The sequence below is a fragment of the Phacochoerus africanus genome, chromosome 5, assembly GCF_016906955.1.
Source record: "Phacochoerus africanus isolate WHEZ1 chromosome 5, ROS_Pafr_v1, whole genome shotgun sequence".
NCBI classification, from domain to species: domain Eukaryota; kingdom Metazoa; phylum Chordata; class Mammalia; order Artiodactyla; family Suidae; genus Phacochoerus; species Phacochoerus africanus.
This window is the reverse complement of record NC_062548.1, coordinates 105,231,963-105,259,614: the sequence shown is the minus strand read 5'-3', so window position 1 is coordinate 105,259,614 and position 27,652 is coordinate 105,231,963. Positions and strand designations below refer to the sequence as shown.

General features: G+C 41.3%; 1 long non-coding RNA gene across 1 annotated transcript in view; it reads left to right on the top strand.

Annotated features, from left to right (window-relative positions):
- Positions 1–7,800: 7,800 nt before the first annotated feature.
- The window catches only part of LOC125126853 (uncharacterized), a 29,554-nt gene continuing 9,702 nt past the window's right edge, over positions 7,801–27,652 (top strand). Inside the window, exons 1-2 of the long non-coding RNA XR_007134807.1 lie at positions 7,801–8,696; positions 13,901–14,015. This is a non-coding gene — a long non-coding RNA (uncharacterized LOC125126853). The remainder of the gene's footprint in view (positions 8,697–13,900; positions 14,016–27,652) is intronic.

The window sequence follows — 27,652 nt, the reverse complement described above, 5'->3', positions numbered from 1 at the left end:
AGCTAAAAACTGGTGGTCAAAATCATAAAGACAGAGGAGTTCCCATTGTGGCTCTGTGGGTTAAGGACCCAACATTATCTCTGTGAGGATGTAGATTTGATCCCTGGCTTTGTTCAGTGGGTTAAGGGTTCACGGTTGCCACAACTTCCATATGCTGCAGGTACAGCAGTAAACAGAAAAAAGATCATAAAGAAACAGGATCACAACAGCAAAATAAACATGCATAAAACAATAACAGAAGAGAAAGAAAAGTTATGTGATTTGGGACACTCCAGGACAAGGAACAAAGGAGCAGAAGGAGGTTGAAAGTAATGGTCTGCATAAGGACATAAACCACAGAAAAGGTAATGTGTGTCACTGGGGCAAAGGGTATTTAAAAATAGCCATTGTGCAAGAAGCCTGAAATGGGTAAAGGAAACTGGATAGGGCCTAGTCCAAATTTGACAAAATTCTCTCTCTCTTTTTTTTTTTTTTGGTCTTTTGTCGTTGTTGTTGTTGCTATTTCTTGGGCCGCTCCCGCGGCATATGGAGGTTCCCAGGCTAGGGGTTGAATTGGAGCTGCAGCCACCGGCCCACGCCAGAGCCACAGCAACGCGGGATCGGAGCCGCGTCTGCAACCTACACCACAGCTCAGGGCAACGCCGGATTGTTAACCCACTGAGCAAGGGCAGGGACTGAACCCGCAACCTCATGGTTCCTAGTTGGATTCGTTAACCACTGCGCCACGACGGGAACTCCCAAAATTCTAAGAATGTTGTATGACATCGTAATGAGTTGGAAGTTGGAAAAAACCTTTTTTTTTTTTTCTTTTTTTCTTTTTGCCTTTGACGGCTGCACCCATGGTGTATGGAAGTTTCTAGGCTAGGGGTTGGGTTGGAGCTACAGCTGCTGGCCTACGCCATAGCCATAGCAACATGGGATCCTTAACCCACTGAGCAAGGCCAGGGATCGAACCTGCATCCTTATGGATACTGGTTGGGTTTGTTACTGCTGAGCCACGATGAGAACTCCTGGAAAAAAACAAATCTCTAGTATAAGAATTATCTTTCTCATCTCCTTATAGAAAGATTATAGAAAAATTTGTCATATAAAGAGTTGACAATTTCTACATTATCAATAATGAAAAAGCAAATTTCTGGTAAACTGAATTATCTTTCTCATCTCTTTATAGAAAGATTATAGGAAAATTTGTCATATAAAGAGAAGACTAAAAATCTAGAAAAAATTATATGTGTATTTTAAGCAGCTCACTAGGAAGCACGTTTTGTCATTTTTTTCTCCCTGAATTTTGTGATGTTTGTGGAGTTTTTCAGTTTTAGAAATTAGTATTTTATTATGATTTCTTCATTGTAAATAAATATTAAATTTGTTCTCTATTTTTGTCATTTGGTATTCTCTTTCAGTAAGAGTCCCCAACTCATCTAAGCTTTAGGTCCCCAAAACTGGATCTGTTGTTGCTCATCGGCCAGCATCCTTTATAGAGTGTTTCTCAAGCCTTAATTGCATTTGGATCCTCTGGGGATCTTGTTAAGATGCAGCTTCTGAGATTCTGTATTTCTAACAAACTCCCAGGCGGGGCTCACACTGCTGGTCTAAGGACACACTTGGAACATTAAAGATCTAGAACAATGGTTCTTATCTGGCTGTGCATTGGAATCACTTGTGATGCTCTTAGAAACACAGATGCCTGGGCTGCACCCCTATAGATCCTTACTTAAAAGGCCTTGATTGGGGCCCTAGAGCTATGCATTTTTTTCTTTTTTAAAAAACTCACTAAGAGACCCTTTATACACTCTTGTGGGAATTCAAACTGATTCAGCCATTTTGGAGGTGGATTTGGCAATATCTTCCTGGAAGCCAGCTGGTAAGGCAGTCTGGGAAAGGCAGTTTACAGATTCCTACCCCAGGGTGGGAAAAAAAATGTGTGGGAGGATGGGGTTTGGCTGAGAGACGAGGGATATATAATTGGTACAGGGTACATCCTCTGTGACCCAGAACTTCCACTTCTAGGAATTTACCCTAGGAATATCAAGATGTATGTATAAGATTATTCAGTCCCACATTATTTGTATTTGGGAAAAACTAACAGTAACCTATATATGCCCGTCAATAAATTACACAAATTATGAAACATCTTTATAGTGAAAGAACAATAGCTAATCTTAGTTAAACAATTACTATGTGCCAGACATTGTTCTAAGGTATTTATAAATGTTAACTAATTTGTATTCACAATTATGTTTCCATTTTACCAATGATGTAATTTATATGTATTGACACGGAAAGCTGTCTGGGGATATAATAGGCAGAAAGCAATTAGCTGAACATTATGTATAATATAGTGTGCATTACTGTTATAATATACTAGCAAAAATAATATATTCAAATCTGAGGCACACTCCCTGGTAGATAACTACTGATATAGAATAGGGATGAAAGGACATTCAGTTATATCCAAACAAGCTGTTTTCTTGCAATCTGGTAACTGGTTAACTGGTAACTCTTTCAGGAGAAGAGAAAGTAAAAATGATTAGGTTGATTTTGTGGTTTAGAGGATACTGTCTGTGGGGGTCAAATGGATGCTCTGTTCTGACTGATTTCAGCATAACGGACGATGGGAAGAACTGACCCATAGATGTCCCTGTATTTCATTTCTTTTAGGACACACACTAGGGAGAAATATTCCAGGGCAGTTTGTCTGGGCTTCTCAGTTGGTTCAACTCTGTGCATTATGCTATTTTTCCTTCGGAACTTCATTCCACTCTACTTTTAGTCTACAGCAAGGTTTAAAATTTTTTTCCAACACTTTATTCTGGGAATTTTTAAACATACAGAACAGACAAATCTGCAGGGAAAATATGTATTAATCATCTGGATTGTACAGTAAACATTTTACTATACTTGCTTCATCACAAACCTACTTCTTGGAAGTTCCCATTGTGGCTCAGTGGTGATGAACCCTACTCGTATCCATGAGGATTTGGGTTCGATCCCTGGCCTCACTCAGTAGGTTAAGGTTCTGGCATTGATCTGACTTCTAGCCTGGGAACTTCCATATGCTGCAGGTGCTGCCCTAAAAAGCAAAACAAACAAACAAACAAAAACCAAACCTACTTCTCTCTCTTCATCCATTGATCCCCGTCATTTGGGGGGATGCATTTCAAAGTAGTTTGAAGACATCAATCAGTACACTTTCCCCTAAATGCTTTAGTGTACATATCAACAACTGTAGTCAAATATTTCTTTATAGTTCATTTTCTTTCCTTCTGAGGTAAAATTTACCCACAGGAAATGCACAAATCTTAGGTGCATCTGTTTGTTGACTTTTACCTAATGTGTACATCTGCATAACTCAAACTTCTACCCAGAGAGAGCTTTACCGGACCTGAGAGTTCCCTCATGCCCCTTCCCTGGGGTCCTTACTAACCTGCCTGTTACCATTTCCCCACCAGACTACTACTGCTTTGATTTTTCTCCCACCAGAGATATCTGTTCCAGAACTTCATGTAGATGTCCTTTGTGTAACAATCCTTTCACTCAGCATAACGATGTTGCCATTCATCCATGTTATTGCACATCCCCATTGCTGATTAAGCATTTCCTTATTTTCTGGCTCAAGATGATGTTTCCGGTTCAACTTATACTTTCCCTATCGCCGCCCTGGGATCAGCCATTTTTCTAAGGATCTCTGGTGTCTTTTAATCAAGGGTATATTTAGAAACCAAGATTTGGGCACTGATTATGTTAGTTGCTACTGAGGTATCATTGCTTTTAGTCTCATTCACTCCATGGACAGACAAAGGAGGTATATATTATATACACACATATATGATATATGTATGCTATATCTGTGTTTATACATATACACGTATACATCTATAACTATATCTATTTGTATATGTGAACATATTTATATACAGAAACATACATAATAATAAAAGCTAAGTTTATACTGATACTGTGGTTCCAATCCAACTCCTCAGGGTTCTTTCTAGACTTTCCCATTTCCATGTTTATAAATACCTTCCCTGGCAATGAGAATTTTGGCTCCTATTATCCTAATATATTTACTTATTGGCTCAATCTCCCAACCATGCCAGCTGTCTCTTCTACTTACCACCTCCATATCCCACCTTCTCTTGGCCCTGTGTCTCACCTCCTCCTCCCCTGTATTCATGCCTCTGCATGACTTCCTCAACCCTCTCACCTCCCTGTGATCTCAGTTGATGTGCTGAGTTCTCCATGCCGGGAAGGGAAGCAGAGGGTGCAGGTAACACATTTTGGTGGGAAAAAGTCCAAATGAATAAAACCAACCTTCTGCTCCACTTATCGTCGCTTTACTTCTTAGCGCCTGTTCCTGAATTTTTACAAAGAAAGCCCTCAGTCTTTTTTTCTTTTTTCTTCAGTCTTTTTGTCTTTTTAGGGTCACATCCGTGGCATGTGGAGGTTCCCAGGCTAGGGGCCTAATCAGAGCTGTAGCCGCTGGCCTACGCCAGAGCCACAGCAACTCAGGGTCCATGCAGCGTCTGCCACCTACACCACAGGTCACGTCAATGCCTGGTCCTTAACCCACTGAGCAAAGCCAGGGATCGAATCCACATCCTCATGGATCCTAGGTGGATTTGTTTCCGCTGAGCCATGACGGGAACTCCAGCCCTCAGTCTTAAAAGAAAGAAAGGAAGGAAAAAAGAGAAAGAAAGATTGATGGAGCAAACTACAATTTTATTTAAAGTCCCAAGCAGAAGACTTTTTAACAGGCTATTAGAACATGTGCCTGCTGTGGAATCAGCTCAAAGCTTTCCCAGTGTTGCCCAGAAGGGTCTAATGCTGCTTTGTAACAGGTGAGCACACTTATGGCCTTAAAAGGTGTTAATCAGTTATAAGGAGTATTAGCAGAGGCTTCCACCATGAGAGTGTTCTCTGTCCGTGGGCAGGCGCAGTGGGCAAGGGTCCCAGCCATGTGCACCAGTCCTACGGCCTTGGCATTTTTGAGGTCCCAGCTGTGACAAGCCTGTAGGTACCAAGGTCTGGCTTTCACCCACTGACTTGAGCTTTCTGGGGTGTTCCTCTTCAGGGCCTTTGTCTCTCACCCTAGGGGAGAAACCCTGCCATAGTTACTTCCACATTTCTTAAGTCCAAGAAACAATCTGGCTTTGGGACTTAATCCTTTCTGGGAGTTGTGGGAGGTGGGGACCCCCTGAGTGCACCAAGTCCCGTGCAGTGCTGGCTCTTTCATGTCTTCTTGCTGTTGCCTCCTCCCAGCTGCATTCCCCGCCCTCACCAGAAAGCATAGATTCTTAGCTTAGTTTGCTTATCAGATTGCATAAGGCTGGCTCTCAGGGTCTGCCTTTATCTTTGGCCACACACTCCCTACTAACCAGGGAACCCACTTAATCATTTCTGAAATATATCTCATTCGTAGGTTTAAGGCAGCCCTGACCTAAAATAAGGATGGCAGATTTGTTTCAAGCCATGTGGTCATGCTGATTTACTTGTTAGAGTAGGCCTGAGAGAGCTGTCTGGTGAAGGGCTTTGCAGCCTCATCAGGGCTCAGTAGGAAAGAGTACTGTAAGTGATTAGTCATGTCTGCCGTGAGCCTGGCTGGGGGGCATTGGGGTAAAGGGACACCATATTTGCCATCCCTATCCTGGGATTTACCCTCATGTTTCAGTACAATATAGGTAAGACAGTTTTGCCTAGTAATTATCTTAATTTCAAAGCTGCCTGATTGGTAATATCTCATGTCTGTTGTCCTTATTTATTTTGTTAATATGTTGACACCAGTGTGCTCCCTAATGACAAGAGAAAAATGAATATTCTTTAAACATCTCTTAATTGTCAGTTACTTGTTTTAGGAGATGTATTAAATATCTCTATATACTCAAAACAATCCTGTAAAATCAGAATATTATTTCCCTTCTTCAGGTAATAAATTAGGCCTCAGAGAAGAAAATATTTGCCTAAACCGGAAGAGAAAATTTCAAGTCCAAGGGTGATACTCATTTGGACATACTTGGGCAGTGGTTCCCACTCTTGAGAACAGATTAGAATCTTCTGAAGAGAATTTTAAAACATTCGAAAATTTTGATGACTCTATCTTGTCCTAGTTCAATTACACCAGAGTCTCTGACTCAGGAGAGGCTTAGGTATAGGAATGCGTTAAAAAAAACCTTCCCTGGGTGATTCTAATCTGCAGTCACTGGGCCGAGGGAATAGGGAACAGGATAATTTTTATTTGCAGCCGAACTTCCCCACCATATTCTATCTAATTTAATTCTCACATAATTTCTCAAAGAAAAAACTATTCGCCTCATTTTACCTATGAGGAAAATGGAGGCTCAGAAAACAAAGTGCTGAAGATCTTGAAGTGGAACTGGAATTTGAATGCAAATCTGTTTGCTTCTAAAGTACTTGCTCTTTCCACAGCACTATGCTTTTTTTGTTGTTATTATATTTCTTAACTCAAACTCCACCCTTAACCTTAGTGTTGAGAAAATCTGGATTCCACCTAGTTTCCAAATCTGTCCCCAGCCTATCATTCTCTTCCTTGACTTGGTTCTAGCTCCAGCTGGAGGCACCATTTGTAGTCTGAACTTTTGGTTTCATGGTATAGAAATGCAAAAGGAATTCCCCAAAGATACCACCTTCTATCCTGTGGGCTTTAGGCAGCTCAGAATATGGCTGTTTTCAGAGCCGGAGGCTCTGCACAGTGACTTCGACTCTGAAGGATCTTTATGTCTAGGCCAGATAAGTGTGGAGTTCCCTCTTGCGATGCCAGGGGGTTCAAAGAGGTACAAAAGAGTTGTGGCCTGACTTCCTAATCCTTTGAATTGTGGGCACCTGTGTTCCTGCTTGGCTGCTGTGATCTCACCCTGACTTCAGCTTCTTTGGTCAGAATCAGGAGTCTCAGTGAGATAGTTGAATAAACCAGAAGTCCCTTAGAGCTGGAATGGACTTCCAGTTTGGTCTAGTTCCATGTCTGCCTAAGGCAGAAAAGCCCTGTCTGGCACCGTTGTCAGAAACGAATCTGACTCTTTACATGCTTCCTGGGGAGGGAATGTCACAGTCTCCCACATTAATTGGTACTGTTAAGCAGCTCTGGCAGCTCAGAAGCTCTTTTATTTGGCTTTTTTTTTTTAGGGCCGCACCCATGGCATATGGAAGTTCCCAGGCTAGGGGCCAAAATGGAGCTACAGCTGCCAGCCTACACCATAGCCACAACAATGTGGGTTCCGAGCCACATCTGCGACCTACACCACAGCTCACGGCAACACTGGGATCCTTAACCCACTGAGTGAAGCCAGGGATAGAACCTGAATCCTCATGGATGCTAGTTGGGTTTGTTAACCACTGAGTCACAAAGGGAACTCCTCAGAAACTTTTAAAATTAAGCTTCTAGGGAGTTCCCATCGTGGTGCAGCGGAGACGAATCCGACTAGGAACCAGGAGGTTGCAAGTTCCATCCCTGGCCTCGATCAGTGGGTTAAGGATCTGGCGTTGCCGTGAGCTGTGGTGTAGGTCGAAGACGTGGCTCGGATCCTGTGTGCTGTGGCCGTGGCGTAGGCTGGCAGCTATGGCTCCAATTAGACCCCTAGCCTGGGAACCTCCATATGCCGTGGGTATGCCCCTAAAAAGACAAAAGACCAAAAAAATTAAGCTTATATATATATTGCTCTATAATTTTCAAGTTCCTCAGCTGATTGATTTTCCTCAATCTTATCAAAGCTGATTTCTCTAAAGTTGATCCATCAGCCAAGTAGTTTGTACAAATTAGGTTGGACAAAGCAAGGTTAGTTCCAGGCAAAATTAAATGAATAAGGTTCATTTACTTTCATTGTCCTTAATCATTTGGCCTTCCTTTAGGGACAGTCCCTTCTCAGTCTCTCAGTCTAACATTTCTTACCCCATCAGAATTCCTGCCATCAGAGAAAGCTTGGAAGCTTAGCCACTATCAGGGTTAAGTGACTGATAAAACATGGTTGTCTCCTCCTAAGAGCATTTACACTTTTTAAAAAAGGGTGAGGCCTTGAGGTTTGGCATACAGGAACAAATGAAAATGAATCTTAGTCATCAGGAAGTTTGAGGGATGGTGGCATAAGGAAGCATAGGTTCCCAGTGCTTCTGATACTTGACACATCAGGTAAAACATTGGTTGGTTTAAATTAGATTTGCCTCCTTAAATGGAGGGTTGATTAATCAAACTGAAACAGCACCAGCTTAAACCGGCTTTGTCTCCATAAATAGGTTGATTAATCAAACCTTGAGTTATTTTACAGAGACAGCACCGAACATGAGCAACACGGGAACCCATGTCTCCAGGATGACCCCAGAACCAAGAATCTTCAATGTGCAAACCTAAAGAATAGAAATGTTGCCACCACAGCCCTTTATGAAGCGAAAAGTCTTTCAATAAGGAAAATCTGGCTTCCAGTAGCAGGAGTAGCTTACATGGACTAATTCAAGACCAGCCAATCAACTTCTGAATTTGAAATTCCACTAACCCCTTAAATTTCTCCCTGACGCCCGGATAGAGGAGACAGAGTTGAGAGTCTTGCTTCTGGTCTCCTTGCCAGTTGACCTCACCATGAAGCTCTTTTCGCAAAAGCTGATGCCATAGTATAGGCTTCTGGTCACCTTGGGCAGCCAGCTCTTGTTCAGTCACAGTGTTGCATCCTGTGGGACACCTGAGTCACCAGGTGAGCCTGGCCCTGCATCTCCATCCTGTGCTGCTGCCTGGTCTGATGATGCTCTCTGCTCTGTGAATACTGGTGGTCTCATGGGAAGGTGGTATGAAGCCTCAGGGGCAAGGGGGGGGGTGGCTAGGGACCTGTGCTATTTGAGGTCTAAGTGCAATAGAGAGTGGCTCCTTGGCTAAAAGTGAAGCCTAGTAGGATCTGAATAGCCACCCTGGGGTCTGACTGATGATCTGTTTTAATTCCCTTCTCAAGATGGCACCTCCCACTGTGCAGTCACCACTCATCCCCCTCTCCCTCCCACTTCCAAAACAAGAGTCAGCAATCATTTGGAGAGAAGTTTTCATCAGAACAAACAGCCGTGTCTCTTGATGCAGGGCATAGACATTCCTTGAAAGGCTTTCTGTTGAAACAGATGAGGTCCCAGCCCACCTTCCTTTCAGAGAGATGAAAATATCACAGCCTGCGGTGGTTGAAGGCGCCGTGGAAACTAAACTCCTTTGCCCTGAGGTGCAGGGATGGGCTTGTGTGTTTTATTTATTATTTACTGAGAAGCCTGTCCAAACACTGCATTTTAGGAACTGGTAAGAAATACCGAGGAAAATCTGAGCACCTGAGGCATGAAAGAGCCTTTGAAACTAGGACAGACATTCATTAGAGCCTACCTGGAGTCTGTGGGCGAGGTAGTTTGTATGCGCTACCCTCTTATCCTCACAAATCAATTTTTAAACTTGGTTTAGGCTCGAGGAAGCAGTAGAATTGGGGATTTCAAATGAGCCTCTCAGTCCAGATGTGTCCATAATAGAAACCACTGGGCAGTAGGGTGTAATTAATAATCTCTCCTTCACTGAGACCACAGAATGGCATTAATTTCACCAACTGGGCTTGACGTGAATTGGCTGGAATGTCTGAGTAGATTTCCAGCTGCTGCTCATGTAGCTCTGGCTTCCAGCAGTATTTGCATTCCAAATAAAATGAGGCCTGAAATAGATGTGCGATACATGTTTGAAGCTATTTTTAATCAGTGATCACTTGATTTGCTGTGAAAGATTATCAGAAGGTCACAATCCATTTCAGATTTTGCTGTGTCCTGCAGAACTGATCTAAACATGCAGTGACTTCAGCTTCCCCTGCTGTCCTTGTGTTTCATCAGCTCTGTAGATGAAGGGGAGGAGGGGACTTGAGTGAAACAGACATGTTTACAGTTGCAAGTACCAGAGCTGGAGGCCATTTACTTGAACTGAGACCCTGTTGGAGTTTGTTCTGCCCCCATAGAGAAACTTTGTGGAGCAATCATAAGCTGAAAGATTCTGTCCTCTTAACTTCTAGCCTGAAACTCACCATGTTACTGTCCAGCAAGCCAATCAATTTCAATTCAAGGGAGAACTCAGAAATGTTTATTTCTCCTTGGCTAAGCCCCTTCTAGCTGTGGGGATGCTGTGAGCAGTGCACAGTTCTTTGTAGATAGTATCTTCCTGGAAGCTTGAGATTTCTGTAGGGACTGCTGCCAATATTATCCACTAGTTATTATTGTCGTTTTAAATAATAGCACCTTACATTTATTTAGCATGCTTACTGTTTGCAAGCAAATCTATAATCTCATTTGCAAAAGGCATTTACATAGTATGAATGCTTAAATACTTACAATTGCCTATTAATTTTGTTTAACAGAATATGCTAATATTACTTTCCCCTCCCATTTCCCTCTTCTCTTTTTCTAGAATGTGTTTTCTTTGTTGATCCAGCTCTTCTGACATTTTTTTGTTTTTTTTAAACATGTATTGGCAATTGTATTTCAGTTGATCCCCGGGACCATTAGTTTTAGTGCTTTATCTCACTACTTTAAAAGAGAAAAAAGGCCCTTTGTTTTTTACCCATAATATTCATTTTGCCCTCATTTGCCATTCCCCTGAAATCTAATGTGTAGTTTCCAAAAATGTTTTGCTGTGATTAATTTAGTGTTTAGATGTGGCTTTGTCTTTTTTCAAATCCTTTTATGTATGGTTCCTTCCTATTCTTGAATTTTATAAGGATTGAACTCTGAAGAATATATGATTGTCCTGTGCATGGAGGAAGGGAGTAAGGGCCCAGAGGTGAACCTGTATTTCACATATGCTTAAAAAAAACCCATAGGTATGGTGCCCAACTGTCTCAGTTGCCTGGGACTGTCCTAGTTTTAGCACTGAATATCCTACATCTTGGGAAAAACTTCAGTGATGTTTGATCACTCTAGCTCCTGGAGTAACCTCTGTAAGAAAAGGAGAAGGCACAGATGCAACCATGTCTCTGCTTCCTTGCTTGTATCCTAAGGGGATTAAAAAGCATCCACCCCCTCCCTGGGGTACCTAGGGGCTGTTTTGTCATCAACTCTTCCTTTATTTTTCCTAATCTCCTGTATCCTTTTATCTTCTCCATCACTTATCCCCATTATTTAGTAATTCTGCCCCTGCATTTTGACCATAGCAGCCAGGGCAGATCCCTGGATGTAAACAAAGGAGAATTGAGTAAAACATTTCAATTCAGGGGATGGGGAAGAGAGGAGGGAGAATTAGGGGAGGGGGCAGGTACCATGTCTGCATCAAATACATGAAACCTCAGATACAAGTTTATTTTAATATTTTATGTGACACATTCTATCTCCTTAGAAACTTCTAAAAAGCTTGAAAAAATATCTTCAGTGATAAATCCACCACCGATTTCTGTTTTGAATGGAAACAGATTTTACTCATGACTTTGTATATACTTGGCTGGTTTTCCCTTTTGAGATTACCAATCTTTATTCTCCACTCTGCAGTTGTATTCTGGGAGGTGTTTTTATATTTGCCCCCTTTTACCTAAAAAACAAAGGAAATTTTAAAGCAGATTCACACTTCTGGTCAGTCTTTTAATAGAGGCAGGTAGAATTTGATGTTTGCTTTTCCATGGGTATTATTTTCTGCCTTTTCAATACCAAGGCATTGAACCAAAACGGACTCTTTACTTGCCTCATTCATTTAGATCTGATGTACTGTTGGAGATTTAGGGCCTTTTCTAAGTTTTTCCCTATGGTCCATGTGGTACCTGGCCTCCCAGCTGGCCCTGAGGAGCTCCACCTCCTGTAGTTCATGCCCTCGCGTGCCCTTTCCCGCATGAGATAGGGCTGATACTAGGATATTGCAGCAGTGATGGTGTGTGACTTCTGACACTAGATCATAAAAGACACTATGGCGTCTGTCTTGCTCTCTCTGTTGAAACGTCAAAAGCCAGCCACCATGTTGTGATAATTGAAGAGAGGAGAGGCCTCCGTGGGAAGAATCAAGGCTTTCTGCCCCAAAATAAACAGTTTCTGCGTGAACCATCTTGGAAAGAGAGCCTGCAGCCCCAGTCAGGCCTTGTATGACTACAGCCTCAGCTGTAGTCAGTTGTCTCAACTGTAACCACCAGGATCAGAACCATCCAACTAAGCTGCTCCTAGATTCTTGACACACAGAAACTGTGCAAGATAATGTTTATTTATTTATTTATTTATTTATGTCTTTTCTAGGGCTGCTTCCCATGGCATATAGAGGTTCCCAGGCTAAGGGTCTAATCAGAGGTGTAGACACAGGCCTACGCCAGAGCCACAGCAACATGAGATCTGAGCCACGTCTGCGACCCACACCACAGCTCATGGCAACGCCAGATCCTTAACCCACTGAGCAAGGCCAGGGATCGAACCCGCAACCTCTTGGTTCCTAGTCAGATTCATTAACCACTGCGCCATGACGGGAACTCCTGTTTATTGTTGTTTTAAAACACTTAAGTTACGCAGCAGTACCTTAGGACTGCAGTCCATAAATCTTAAGAATTTTTCTTACACCAGAGGAACTTGGCTTCACATTCATGGGATGAAAATGCAATTGATGGAAAATGTATTTAATGCCATAAATTACACAATTAACTTTATCTGTATCCTAATGATAACTTCGAATCCTTCCATGTTTACTTTTTTTCTTCATTTTTAAAATTTTTTAGTCATGAGAGATTTATTAAGATAGGACACTTGTGAGAGATGCAAGTGAGCAGAAAAAGAGACTCTGCCTCTTCTTTATATGCCAATTTTTTTCTGCCTTTTATGCCCTGCATAATATATGAGATCATTTTTTTATCATCATTCTACATCTTAAAAAAAAATTTTTTTTTTTGGCCATGCCTGCAACACATGGAATTGTTGGACAAGGGATCGAACCCATACCACAGCAGTGACCTGAGCTGCTGCAGTGACAATGCTGGACCCTTAACCCTTTGCACCACAAGGAAACTCCCTACCTTTATGTCTCTGATACTATTGTACTGTACTTATGTTTTCAGTTTAAGCTTTATGTTTATTGTATTGACTTTGAGTTTGTTTCTTCTGTTAAAATGAGACATGCTTACCGTAGATATTTGGATAGTACAGAAAAAGTAGAAGAAAAATTGTCTCCCATGTTCCTTCTGCAAATAACAATTAGTTCCATCATTTAAGAAATAATTGTTGAGTTTCCATCATGGCTCAGCAGAAACAAATCTGACTAGCATCCATGTGGACTCAGATTCGATCCCTGGTTTTGCTCAGTGGGTTAAGGATCTGGCATTGCCGTAAGCTGTGGTGTAGGTCGAAGATATGGCTCGGATCACATGTTGCTGTGGCTGTGGTTTAGGCTAACAGCTGTAGCTCCGATTCGTCCCCTAGTCTGGGAACCTCCATATGCTGTGAGTGTGGCCCTAAGAAAAAATTGTTGAATATCTACAATGTGGCCATGATAACAAGATAACCTATTCTCAAGGCAGCTAATGGCCTAGATAGAGATATAGACAAGTAAGCAAAAAACTAAAATACGATGTTATCAGTAAAATAAATGAAAGTTTTTGGGAATGTACAGAAAGGCTCAGTTTCTGGGGGTGGAGGTTGTCCCTTGAAGGCGTCTTAGAGTAGGTGATCTTTAGACTCACCTTGACCAAGGAAACAAAAGCATCATAAGAGACACCTTCATCTCCCCATCACCAAATCTACACACCTATCAGTAGTGTCCTCTTCCTGCCATCCTGTTAGAGTGAAGAAGTGTCCCCATGCTATCAAAGGACTTCACTTCTGCAGTCTCACTTTCTGATGGATCTTTCAGATCAGCATGCTTCAGAATACCTTAAAAGAACCCTCCTTGGGTACCACTCTTGTAGCTAATGTGACATTTCTCTGCTCTACTTCACAGTGAACTGCGTGAAAGAGTTCCTTCGCTTGCTTTTCCATTTCCTCTCCTTTAAGACTCTCTTCAATTCATTTCACCATTTCACTGAAGCTCTTCTTATCAAGATCACTGATGAAAGGTAAGGGTTGACTTTTCTAGTACTGATCCCATGCAAGCTGGTTATCCAGGAAAGGAGTTGGACTCCATCAAAACCAACCATGGCCAACTGCTTAAGTGGTCACCCACCAGAGCTGGACTTCTGCCTCCTATTATTGTCCAGGAGAAAGGCCACGTCCACCTTAAATAGTAAATACTGAGCTGGAAGAATAGGACTGGAGCCAAATTTACATGAAGTATATCACTTTTGTATCCCCAGTTCTGCAGGATAAAAACCACTCAGGCCAATGGTGTGGCCCCTCTCCTGGAATCTGATGTCCAGTCCTACTAGGTCTCTGTGCATTGTAACAGAGCATCCCCACACCTACTACTGCTCCTGTGTTTTTGTTTCCCTCCATGAATGCTGGTCGGGTCAGCATGAAGCACGTACTGCTGCCTGCTTGTTAGCATGGCAACCAACAAAGCCCCTCTTGCCAAACTGACCATTTCTTTGTCTTCTTGTCACTCAGGTTCTAAGCAGCATTCAACACATTTGTCTTACTTTTTGCAGAGATACTGTTTTTCACTCTTGGCTTCTGTGACATCGGCCTCTGCAGGTTTTCCTCCCATCTTACCAGCAGCTGCTTCTTAGACTCCATGGCTGCTCCCTCATGCTGTACTAGACCTTTAAATGTTAGAGAGTGTACAGACTGGCTGTATTCTCTGGTTATGCTCACTCCCTAGGAAATCCCATCCTGCCTCTTGGCTTTTCATGCCAACTATTTTCCATATCCATAGTATAATGTTTTGGGGATGATATGCTCCCTACTTGAAAAATGTAGATGTTAAACAGCAATAATAATTATGTGAATTCTTTTTTTTTTTTTTTTTGCCATATCTAGGGCCACTCCCACGGCATATGGAGGTTCCCAGGCTAGGGGTCTAATTGGAGCTGTAGCCACCAGTCTACGCCCAAGCCACAGCAACGTGGGATCCAAGCCGCCTCTGCGACCTACACCACCGCTCACGGCAACGCTGGATCCTTAACCCACTGAGCAAGGCCAGGGGTCAAACCTGCAACCTCATGGTTCCTAGTTGGATTCATAAACCACTGCACCACGACGGGAACTCCTAATTAAGTGAATTCTTAAATTAATACTGTTATATATACACATGATGACCCTCAAATTTTGATCTTTTGCCCTGAAGTTGTTGAACTCTGGACTGTAGATTTAATTGTCTTCTTGACATTTCTACTTGAATGTCTAATAGGGATGTTAAAAGGAACATAGCATTGATTCTTTAATTCCTACATCCCACCAGTTATTTTCCCAGGATCTTTCTCAGGAAATTCTCTTCATCTTCCCTCCTTCTAATCTATCACCAGCTCCCATCAATTCTTTCCCATAATGTCCTCAGAATCTGCCCATTTTCTCATTCTCTATTGCTAGCCTGGTTCAAGATCTCATCATCTCTTGTCTGAATAACTGCAGTAGTTTTTTAACTGGTCTCCGGGTCTTTTTCCCTCCCCAGCCCATCCCTGAGTCAATTTTTTTTTCTGCCCAGTATTCATAACAATCTTCTGAAAACATAACTCTTGTAACTTCACTTTCCTGCTTAATACCTTCTGATTGTTTTCTTTTTTCTTTCTTTTTTGTCTTTTTGCCTTTTCTAGGGCCGCTCCCACGGCATATGGAGGTTCCCAGGCTAGGGGTCCAATCGGAGCTGTAGCTGCTGGCCTACACCACAGCCATAGCAACGCGGGATCTGAGCCGCATCTTCGACCTACACCACAGCTCATGGCAACGCCAGATCCTTAACCCACTGAGCAAGGCCAGGGATTGAACAGGCAACCTCATGGTTCCTAGTCAGATTCGTTAACCACTGTGCCACGACAGGAACTCCATTCTGATTGTTTTCATTCCTGGCTCTTGTCTTCCCAGCTTAATTTCACAATGTGCTTCCTAGACTCCAGTCTCAGAAGCTGATTTGGTGTCCTCATATAAGCCAGGGTTGCCTTCAGGCCTCTGTGTCTGCTTTTCCCTCAGCCCAGAGTCACTCTTTGTAGGACTGGCTCATTCTGGTGAGAGGTCCCAGGTCCCAGCTTAAGCCACTTCCTTAGAAAGGTCTTCTAAGATCATCTAGCAAATAAAGAAATAGCCTTCCTAACACCACCCCAACCCTGCTTCTACTCCTTGCAACTTTATCACTCTCTATCCCCTTATCCCAATTTATTTTTGTTTTTGCAAGCCTGTATCACTATTGCAAAGTAGCTGTCTTGGAAGGCTGGGAAGCCAGACTCCTTCCTCCCTTTGCCTCCTCAAGCCCAGTGGCGGCCACAGTGACCATCCATTACGATTCCCCTAAACTACCCCTGTTGAAAGTCCCCTCAGATCTCCCAGCATGAGCATGCCAGCTATTTTCTGCCAGGCCCTGGTTTGCCTTGTTCATGTCTTCTTCCTCAGGGTCCTGGCCTACAGTAGCAGCCCAGTAAGGCTCTGTGGCATGGATGAGTGATGAATGAGTACACAGACATGCGCTCGGAGATCTGAAGGATGGAAAGGTGTCAACCTTGGCAGTGTGGTGGAGAAACGCGTTCTGAGAAAGGAACAGAATAGAAAGGCTTGGCGGAGAGAAAATGACATTTTGAGTAACTGAAGGAAGGTAATGGTAGCTAGATTGTGATGTTGTGAGAGAAGCAAGGCTAAGAGGAAAGAAGAGCAGGTTCTGGCAGTCCTTTCCTGAGGGCAAGGAGGAGATAGGAATGGAGGAAGTTGTAGGAATACATATATGTATGGCTTTTTTTAAAACAAAAATTACAAACATATGAATCTTTTCTAAGAGCCCACTGTTTTTATAATACAAGCATTAAAGCAATTTTGAAAAGTACAGAAAAATAAAAGACGACAATATAAGTCACCTGGAGTTCCAAAACCAAGCAAGACCTTCTATGTGGTTTATATGATTGCAGCCATCACAGCAGCTAATGTCAATTTGGTGCCTACAAAGGGTCAGGCACTATTCTAGGTGCTTTATATTGAATAACCTATTTGTCCTCACGGAGAGCCTGTGAGAGAGGTAGAATGATCCCTATTTTAGAGATGAAGAAACTGGGGCATGGAAAGGATGAGTTTCTTCTCCAAAGCACATGACCACTAAGGGTTGAACAGTGATTCCAGGCAACCAAGTACCACTTCCCGTATCTTGGAATAATATGCTATTAGATCAGGCTTTTAAAACCTAGTTAAGGGGCCACATTTTCTGTATTGATATTTGGAACTAGAATATAGGTCTAAATGGAAGTATTAGGGCCATTCAGTATTAACTTTTATTTTTATTTTAAAAATTTATTTTAGGGCTACACCCACAGCATATGGAAGTTTCAAGGCTAGGGGTCAAATGGGAGCTACAGCTGCAAGCCTGCTCCACAGCCACAGCAACACAGGATCTAGGATGCATCTGCAACCTACACCACAGCTCTCAGCAACACTGGATCCTTAACCCACTGAGCAAGGCCAGGGTTGAACCTGGGTCCTCATGGATACTAGTTGGATTTGTTTCCACTGTGCCACAAAGGGAGTTCCCAGTATTAACTTTTAAAACGCAGAAATTCTTTTTTTCAGTTTTCTTATCAGTGAAAATGATTATATAACATTATATATGACTCTGTCATTGGGGAAATTAAAAACATTTATTTATTGGAGTTCCCATCATGGCTCAGTGGTTAATGAACCCAACGAGTATCCATGAAGATGTGGGTTCGATCCCTAGCCTTGCTCAGTGGGTTAAGGATCAGGGGTTGCCGTGAGCTGGTTCGGATCCCACATTGCTGTGGCTGTGGAATAGGCCAGCAGCTACAGCTCCAATTCACCCCTAGCCTGGGAACCTCCATATGCCATGGGTGAGGTCCTAAAAAAAAAAAAAATCTTAAAACACAAAACATTTATTTATTAATTTTCCCAGGCCCCCTGGACAGTTTAGATGGCTAACAAATGTCAGCACAGAAAATACTAATTATTGTTTTTAACTTTTTATTTTGAAATAATCTTTAACAAAAAGAGTATAGAGACTTTCCATATACCTTCACCTCACTTCCTAATGCTGACATCTTACATGACCATGATATAATGATCAAAATGAAGAAATTGATGTTGATACAAAGCTATTAATAGGAATTCCCATGGTGACTCAGGAAACGAATCTGACATGAGAATGCGGGTTCGCTCCCTGGCCTTGCTCAGTGGGTTAAGGATCTGGCATTGCTGTGGCTCTGGCATAGGCTGGTGGCTACAGCTCTGATTCGACCCATAGCCTGGGAACCTCCATATGCTGCAGGTGTGGCCCTAAAAAGACAAAACAAAAACAAAAACAACCTCTTAACAAAACTGCAGACTTTATTCAGATTTCATTCATTTTCCTGCTAATGTTCCTTTTCTGGTCCAGGAGCCAGCTACCATCTCCTTGCATTTAATCTTCTCTGATGGGTGACTGTTCCTTAGCCTTTTTCTGTCTTCTGTTACTTTGATATTTTTGAAGAGTCTGATCAGATATCTTGTAAAATGTTGCTCAGCTTGGATTTGCCTGATGTGTTTTTCATGGTTAGATTTCAGTTACACATTTGGGAAGGATTCAGGGGTTATGTACCCTTGGTGCATTTTGGTGGCTACATGATTCAATATATTTTATTTTATTTTTTCTCTTTTTTTATTACTCAAATAAATTTATCACATCTGTAGTTGTATAATGATCATAACAATCCAATTTTACAGGATTTCCATCCCACAACCCAAGCACATCCCCCCATCCCCCAAACTGTCTCCTCCGGAGACCATAAATTTTTCAATGTCTGTGAGTCAGAATCTGTTCTGCAAAGAAGTTCAGTCTGACCTTTTTTCAGATTCCACATGTCAGTGAAAGCATTTGATGTTGGTGTCTCATTGTATGGCTGACTTCACTTAGCATGATAATTTCTAGGTCCATCCATGTTGCTGAAAATGCTGGTATTTCATTCCTTTTAATGGCTGAATAATATTCCATTGTGTATATGTACCACACCTTCTTGATCCACTCCTCTGTCGATGGACATTTAGGTTGTTTCCACATCTTGGCTATTGTAAATAGTGCTGCAGTGAACATTGGAGTACATGTGTCTTTGCGAGTCGTGGTTTTCTCTGGATAGATACCCAGGAGTGGGGATTCAATATATTTTATTACTAGTGATATTAACTTTAAGGTGTCTGCCTTACTTTATTGTATAGTTCCTATTTTCTTTTTCTTTCTTTCTTTTTTTTTTTTTTTTTTTGCATTTTAGGGCTGCAGATGCGGCATATGGAAGTTCCCAGGCTAGGGGTCAAATCAGAGCTACAGCCGCTGGCCTATACCACAGTCATAGCAATGCAAGACTGAAGCCGTGTCTACAACCTACACCACAGCTCATGGCAATGCTGGATCCTTAATCCACTGACTGAGGCCAGGGATTGAACCCACATTCTCACAGATGCTAGTCAGATTCGTTACCACTGTGCCAGAACAGGAACTCCCAGTTCTATTTTCTCATTGTAATGAATAAATAATTTTTGGACAATATTTTGAGACTATACAAATATCCTGTTTCTCTTCAAACTATCACCCACTAATTTGAGCACTCATCAGTAGATCTTGACTGCAGCTATTATTATGGTAGTGTTCTAATGGTGTTTTTCTATTTCTCTTATTCCTTCTATAGTTCTTTTTTTTAAATTTTTTTTTTGGTCTTTTGTCTTTTTTTTTGTTGTTGTTATTGTTGTTGCTATTTCTTGGGCCGCTCCCGCGGCATATGGAGGTTCCCAGGCTAGGGGTTGAATCGGAGCTGTAGCTACCGGCCTACGCCAGAGCCACAGCAACGCGGGATCCGAGCCGCGTCTGCAACCTACACCACAGCTCATGGCAACGCCGGATCGTTAACCCACTGAGCAAGGGCAGGGACCGAACCCACAACCTCATGGTTCCTAGTCGGATTCGTTAACCACTGCGCCACGACGGGAGCTCCCTCCTTCTATAGTTCTTAATTGGAATTCCTCTGCAAGGAAGATTTGTATTTTATTTATGTCAATATGGACTTATGGGTATTTATTTTATTCTCTGGATTATATATAACCCCACTATTTATTTCATTATATAAGTTGATCCAGCTTTGGCTACTGGGAGCTCTTTCAGATTGGATCTTGTGTCCTTTTGACATGCCCACATTTTGTTTTTGAGCACTTCCTTATTTTTGTCACCAGAAGACACTTTCACCAATTATGTTTTCTCTTCTTTTTCTTTTTTTAAATAAGTGGACTTTATTTATTATTATTATTATTATTATTATTTTGGTTGTGCCCCTGGCATGTAGATGTCCCTGGACCAGGGATCAAACCTGCGCAGCAGCGACCCAAGCCACTGCAATGACAGCACTGGATCCTTAACCTGCTGTGCCCCAGGAGAACTCCTGGCCTCTACTTTTTTAGAGCAGTTTTAGGTTCACCAAAAAAGTGAGCAAAAATGACAGAGAGTTCCCATATACCCTCCCTCACTTTCCTCCATTATTAATATCTTGCATTGATAGGGTATATTTGTTATAATTGATGAACCAACATCAATATAGTCTTATTAACTAAAGTCCATAGTTTGCTTATTTATTTATTTATTTATTTTGCCTTTTCTAGGGCCGCTCCTGCAGCATATGGAGGTTCCCAGGCTAGGGGTCTAATCGGAGCTGTAGTCATCAGCCTATGCCAGAGCCACAGCAACGCGGGATCCAAGCTTCGTCTGCAACCTACACTACAGCTCATGGCAAAGCCGAATCCTTAACCCACTGAGCAAGGCCAGGGATCGAACCCCCAACCTCATGGTTCCTAGTCGGATTCGTTAACCACTGCGCCACGATGGGAACTCCATGAAGTCCATAGTTTAAATTAGGGTTCACTCTTTGTGTTGCATGGTTCTATGGATTTCAACAAATGCATAATGTCATGGGTCCACAATTACAGTAGCGTACAGAAGAGTTTCACTGCCCTAAAAATCCCCTGTGCTCCACCTACTCATCTCCCCTCCTCCCAGCCCAAACTGCTGGCTACCACTGATCTTTGTACTGTCTCCATAGATTTGCCTTTTCCAGAATGTCCTGTAGTTGGAATCATAGAGTAGGATACATCTTCTTTCACTTAGCAATAGGCATTTAAGTTTCTTCAATGTCTCTTTCATGGCTTTATAGCTCATTTTTTTTGTTATTGCTATATAATATTTTATGTATGGATGTACCACAGTTTATTTATCCATTCACCTACTGAGGGACATTTTGTGTGCTTCCACGTTTTGGCAATTATGAATAAAGCTGCTATAAACATTTATGTGCAGGTTTTTGTAGGACATACGTTTTCAACTCATTTGGGTAAATACCTAGGAGTGTGATTGTTGGATCATATGGTGAGACTATGTTTAACTTTGTAAGAAACTGCCAAATTGTCTCCCAAAGTAGCTGTACCATTTTGCATTCTTACCAGCAGTGAATTCTTGTTGTTCGCATCCTTCAGCATTTGGTGTTGTCAGTTTTTTGGATTTTATCCATCCTAGTAGTTATGTACCAACTATGTTGTTTAACTGGTCAGATCCAAGAAGAGGTTCTATCTGAAACATTTGATAAAGGATGTGACTTCAGAATCAGTTTTATTGGAATTGGGAAAGGAACCAAAACTGAAGCTAAGTTGAAAACCAAAAAAAGAGGAACCAAGTCTCACCCCAGGATGGCAAAGTCTACCCAAAAGCACAAATAAAACTTAATTCTCAAGTCTAGGGTACACTGGTATTTTTTAGCATCTGAACATCTCCTATTTTAGGATCTTAATTTTGGTTAGATGGAATTCTTCAAATACATTTTTCAGAAAAGATAAATGGATAATATATTTTCTGATTCCGTGGACATTGGGAATGTCTTCAAGCATAGAAAACAAGTATGTTGGAATATAGGAATATCTGTTGTGCTTTTCTGCTAAGCTTTTCCTGTTGTTGTTTTCTGAGGAAAATTTACTCCTTCAACCCATATGTTTTTGGTGCAGTTATTACTTCAGAGTAGGTATGTACCTAGAGCTGCTTAATTGTGATAACTTGTCCTTAATAACTTATATGATCCAAATAGGACTGGCCAACTGGGGCCCTTGAATTAAATTGTATGTAGTGATTGTGAGCTATATGGATGTAAGAGTTGGGCTGCCAGGGGCCATCTTCCCTGTCATGTGAACAAAGTTCATATGTGAAAAGAGGATGAGACAAACATAAACAGAATGAAACAAACAGAAATAAGCAGATCTTGGTAGCCCCTGTAGTGGCTCAGCAGGTTAAGAACCCAGTATAGTGTCCATGAGGATGTGGGTTCAATCTCTGGCCTCACTCAGTGGGCTAAGGATTTGACATTGTCACAGATGTAGCTCATATCACACGTTACTGTGGCTGTGGCATAAACCTGCAGCTGCAGCTCTGATTTGACTCCTAGCCCTGGGAACTTCCATATGCCGCAGGTATGGCCATAAAATAACAACAACAACAAAAAAAAACACAAGCAGATCTTAAAGATGGAGAGAGAGCAAGGGAGGACTGGGAGGGAGGAGAATGAAAAAGTGAGGGTGGATTCAGGGGAATTGTTTTAAATCTTGAATCAGCTGTGCTAGAAATCTTACTCTTGGACCTTCTAGTCAAACAAGACAATACCTTTCCTTTGTTTTCCTTAAGATAGTTTGGGTTGGTTTTCTGTCCTTTACAACTGAAAAGTAAATCTGGAATTGCTTTTAGGAATAGGCCATTGCTAGAAGCAAACTCTAGAGTGAAGATTTAGTGGAGGTGAAGTGTAGCACAGGATGGAGAGGACACCCATACCAAGGGCAGGAAAATTGACTATCTTTGTTATGCGGTTCTGAAACATGGTTAAAGGGTCATCTGTTCCTTCTTTAGACTCAGACCATGTGCTTGCTGAGACTGGAGATTTAAAAGAATCATCAAAATTTCAGGATGTTGTCTGCTTCTTGCATATCTTTCAAGAAAAGAAAAGGCTTTGGTATAAACTGGTCCCTATGAAAGCAGGAAGGAAATAGTATGTAACTTTGCTGAGAGGCTTTTCCTCCGTTTGGATGTGGACAGTAGTCCAAGATGTCTGTGCATCAGATAATCATGCAGTTCATGGGACTACAAAGGCCCAAAGCCCTTCACCAAACCAAAGTCTGTGTTAGCAGAGGTTGGAAGGTAGGAGATGAAGTAGGGGATGTGATGGGGACTCAGGAGGACTTAGAGAAATCTGGAAGCTTAATTCTTTAAGCCCCTCTCCCAACTAACCTGCTGAGCACTGGCTGGTGGCGAAGGTACAATTAATTCCTAGTAAAAAGCCAACAAATGGGTTCAGCCTGGGCACAGCACTGATTAGTTCTGCCTCAATACTTCAGTCTGAGGGCTAAGATTTTCTGTTAAGGGGCAGATATGCAAAGTAATCTGGTCTATATTCAAGGACAGACTGGATTTCTGATTTTTATCTATAGAAGTAGGCTCAATCAGTAGATGACTAGGGTTTTAAAAGTATTGAATTGCCAGAGATATGACAGCCCTAAAGAACTTGGATTGTTAAGTTTCTAAGGCAATCTCCAGGTCCTTGTGATAACCCTAACTGTAAGAGGGATGGTAAGGGGCAGGACCTCCAGAAGGATTTTTCCTTACATTTATTTTAGGCACAGCCTTGAAAAATAATGAATTTGAGAGATCTGTGCACAGGGATAAGCCTCATGTTGTCAGATTGGTTTCACTGTGAAGACATAAATTCTTGCTGTGCTATTCTGTAGGATCTGGTACATGCTGTGGCATATGTCACGTCACCTTTCTGAATGGAGTTTTAATTGAAGAGATCCTGTTTTCCCTCTACTGTGTAATAGAAGTGTAGGGGATCCTTACATCGATCATTTAAACTATCTTTTTAAAAATTATAACTAATTATTGTGCCTTTATTGTGAAAAATTTCAAATAACCACAATGAATAGAATAATGAACCCTGATGTATCTAGCCTCAACAATTGTCAGTTTATAGTCAGTCTGATTGTACGAATATCTCCATTCACCAGGTTATTTTGAAGCAAATCCTACACATCATATCATTACATTTGTTAATAAGTCATGAGTGATTTTAAAAACACCATAATATCATTATACCTAAAAATTAACAATGATTCATTATTATTATTAAATATCCAGTGTTTAAATTTCCAGTTTCATGAATATGATTTTTAAAATATAAAGTACAGGTTATTGAATCAAGAGGAACCATATCTGGATGTCAGAGATGTGTACATCACCCGGAAATCTTGGATAGGAAGATGGGTTGCTAAATTGGATGTGGTTCTGTGTTGTCCCTCTTTGGAGTAATTGTAATTTTAGTTAGCATTAGTCGGACAAATAGTAGGTGGAAGGATTTTTGAAATTGTATGAGCTTGTGTTAACATGAGAGAAATAGAGTTGGTATTTGTTCTTATTGTTTGCCCACTTTTTTTTTTCTTTCTGTGAAAGAACTGCCTCTATCCCATCTTACTATGTTCCTATGAGACTGTTTAATCACAGTGTATCCCCTAGCTGCAGGAATAGTGAGTGAGCCAGGAGTGACCGATAATGGGCCAACCTCTCATCCATGGTAATTAGACATGGTCTGAATACAAGCAACGAAAGTATTTTTTTTAAATGAGATTTTAAATCTCATGGATACATTGAGTCTGTCTTCCATTTGAATCATGAGCTAAAACAATATGGGCATGGGATTGTTTCCTTGGCCATGTTTCCTGGGATAGGGAGAAGGTGTACTTAACAGTGGGAGATAATGAAGCCAATATAGAAAGAAAAGCAGAGCCAGGATAAAGCAGGAGGTAATGGGGTTAATGGTGTGGAGAAAGATTGAGAGGGATGACAATGACAATATTTGAGCCCCTGGGTTTAGCTTTACTTGAAGTTAACTTAGAAGTTTTTTGAGCCAATATATTCATTTATTTCCTCTTTTTTTTTGTTTTTTGTTTTTTGGCTGCCCCGAGGCATATGGAGTTCTTAGGTCAGGGATCAGATCTGAACTGTGCAGTAAGCCACAGCTGTGGCAATGCCAGATCCTTAACCCACCATGCTGGGCCAGGGATTGAACCTGAATCCCAAAAGCTCCCAAGACACCATAGGTCTCATTGTGCCACAGCAGGAGTTTCCATTTATTTCCTCCTAAGCTAGTTTGAACTGAGTTTCCTCTCAGTTGCATCTAAGAGTCATAAAAGCTGGGTATAAAACCTTGAATAACAAGTTTTGCCCCTCAAAATTCTGCACACTTTGCTTAATTTCCTTCTAACATTTAATAATACAAAGAAATTCGTGATCAGCCTGACTTCTCCCCTTTATTATACAACTTGATTTTTCTGTTTGGATGCTTGAAAATATTTTTATTTGTACATATCTTTTCCCCCACTGAAACGCTGTGGGCTCCTTACATCTGTGTAATTGAGGCTTCTTCCCATTTTTGATTTTTTTCGATTGTGTCATTGATTATAAATTCCATTCTACTTGCTTTGGTTTCTTTTACCTGTAGTTCATAGGTTGGATGTTTATAAGTTGGAGAAGGTGGGAAATAACAGTATTCTGACAGACTCCAAAAGCAGAAGCTAGTCAATAAAGGCCATTGCTCCATTTCCTGGGTTGGGACAGGTCTTGCATTATTATTCCAGTGAGCCAGACAGTTGGGAGAAATGAATGGTCTTTGCACCCCCCCCCCCAACCCCGGATGGGCAGTCTTTCTACTCATGCAGCATAACACAACAGTTCACTCTTCGGTACAGTTCCATCAGAATGGTAGTCAATGAAAACATCAGTTTTTAATCCCTCCTTCCCTTCAGATTCATACATATTTCAGTGGAAATTTTAGAGAGATTGGGTCAGATGCCATTTGAAGTTGGAAGTCTTTTCTGCTGACTTAAGAGCCAGCTTCTATCATGTAATTTGTATTTTTAATATTCACTTAATTCATTAAATCAATTCTCAAACCAGCATTATCGAGCAACTTTTATATGTCAGACCCTGTCGTTGGCTAGGCCATAAAGTTGAATAAGATGCTATTCTAATTCTTAAGGATCTAGCATTCTGGCGATGTATAAAGCAACCAACTACAAATGACTGGTAAGCCTATAATATACGCAGTACCCTTTGGGGAGGTGACAGACATTTATATCAAGCTTTGTAGAATCAGTTGGAACTTACCAAATGAGAAGAGGCATTGCTGTGTTATTCTATTATCACAGACATGTGTCCTTTTAATGAGGCTATGATGGGGTCTCTGCCTGCCTATTGATATTTCTTTCAAAATTTTATTCCACTGCATTTAAATTTCACAGATGCTTTCTTATTACTGACAGATTTGCATGCCACACACAGTATAAGGGGTAAGATGGGCAGCTTTGCCTCTCTCCTTGTCAGTTTAATTTCTTTTCCTCTCTAACCACTAAGTATGGGGATACTGGGTTCTTATACATTTTAATGGCTTATCTATTACAAAATACATTTATGTAATTTTGAAGAAAAGCAATGATTTATACTAGCAGAAAATGAGTTTAAAGGGACAATCTAGTCTAACTTACTCATCTCCACTTCCACTTTCTAGTTGTGAAGGTCATACAGCTAAGTAGGACTGGGGCAGGAATAATAATGATGATGATGAAGATTGAATTGTTCTGGCAGTTTTCACAAATATCATTGTCTTTAATGTTCATAAAGATCCTCTGAGCCTCATATTATTCCCTGTTTACCAGTGAGGAAATTAAATTTGGCAATAGATATGTTTGTTTTAAAATGTTATATTAAAATTAATTATATAATTTATTATATAAATTTATAATAATTTATTAAATTGAAATGTTATATTGAATCTCTGGACTTTTAGTCCAGTACTGTCCCTGTGACTCAATGAATGCTTACTGGTTTTTGTTTAATGGAATTCTAATTAAAAATGCTTTTCAAACTAGGCTCTAGGGTTATCTTTCTTTTAAAAAAAATGCACGATAAAATGCAAAGATAGTATCTAGCCCCAATATCTGATTTCTTATACTTAGAGTCTGTATCGCAAGTAGTATTTCCCATGCCCCTTGATAGTACACTGCTTTGTATTATTATCTAGTTTGTTTTTATATGATTTGTGTTGTCTGAGGAAAAAGCCTTTTCCTTGCTCAAAATCTAGTAAATTTCTTTTGTACCCCCTCTTTGTGACTTAAGTTCACCAACTGTCAGCTCTTTCCCGCCCTCTCCATGGTAGACTGCCAGATTGCATAAATCATGCCTTTGGCTATTCTTCTGTCAGCCATTGCAGCAGAACTTTTGCAAAAATCTCATAAACAGTGTGTTGCAGTATCAGTGGCCTCTGCTACTAATGCCTTCCTTCTCCCTCTTTTATTTATTTATTGTTTTTTTTTTTTGTCTTTTTGCCTTTTTCTAGGGCCGTTCCTGGGGCACATGGAGGTCCTCAGGCTAGGGGTCTAATCAGAGCTGTGACTGCCAGCTTACGCCAGAGCCACAGCAATGCGGGATCTGAACCACATCTGCGAACTACACCACAGGTCACGGCAACGCCGGATCCTTAACCCACTGAGCGAGGCCAGGGATCGAAACCCGCGACCG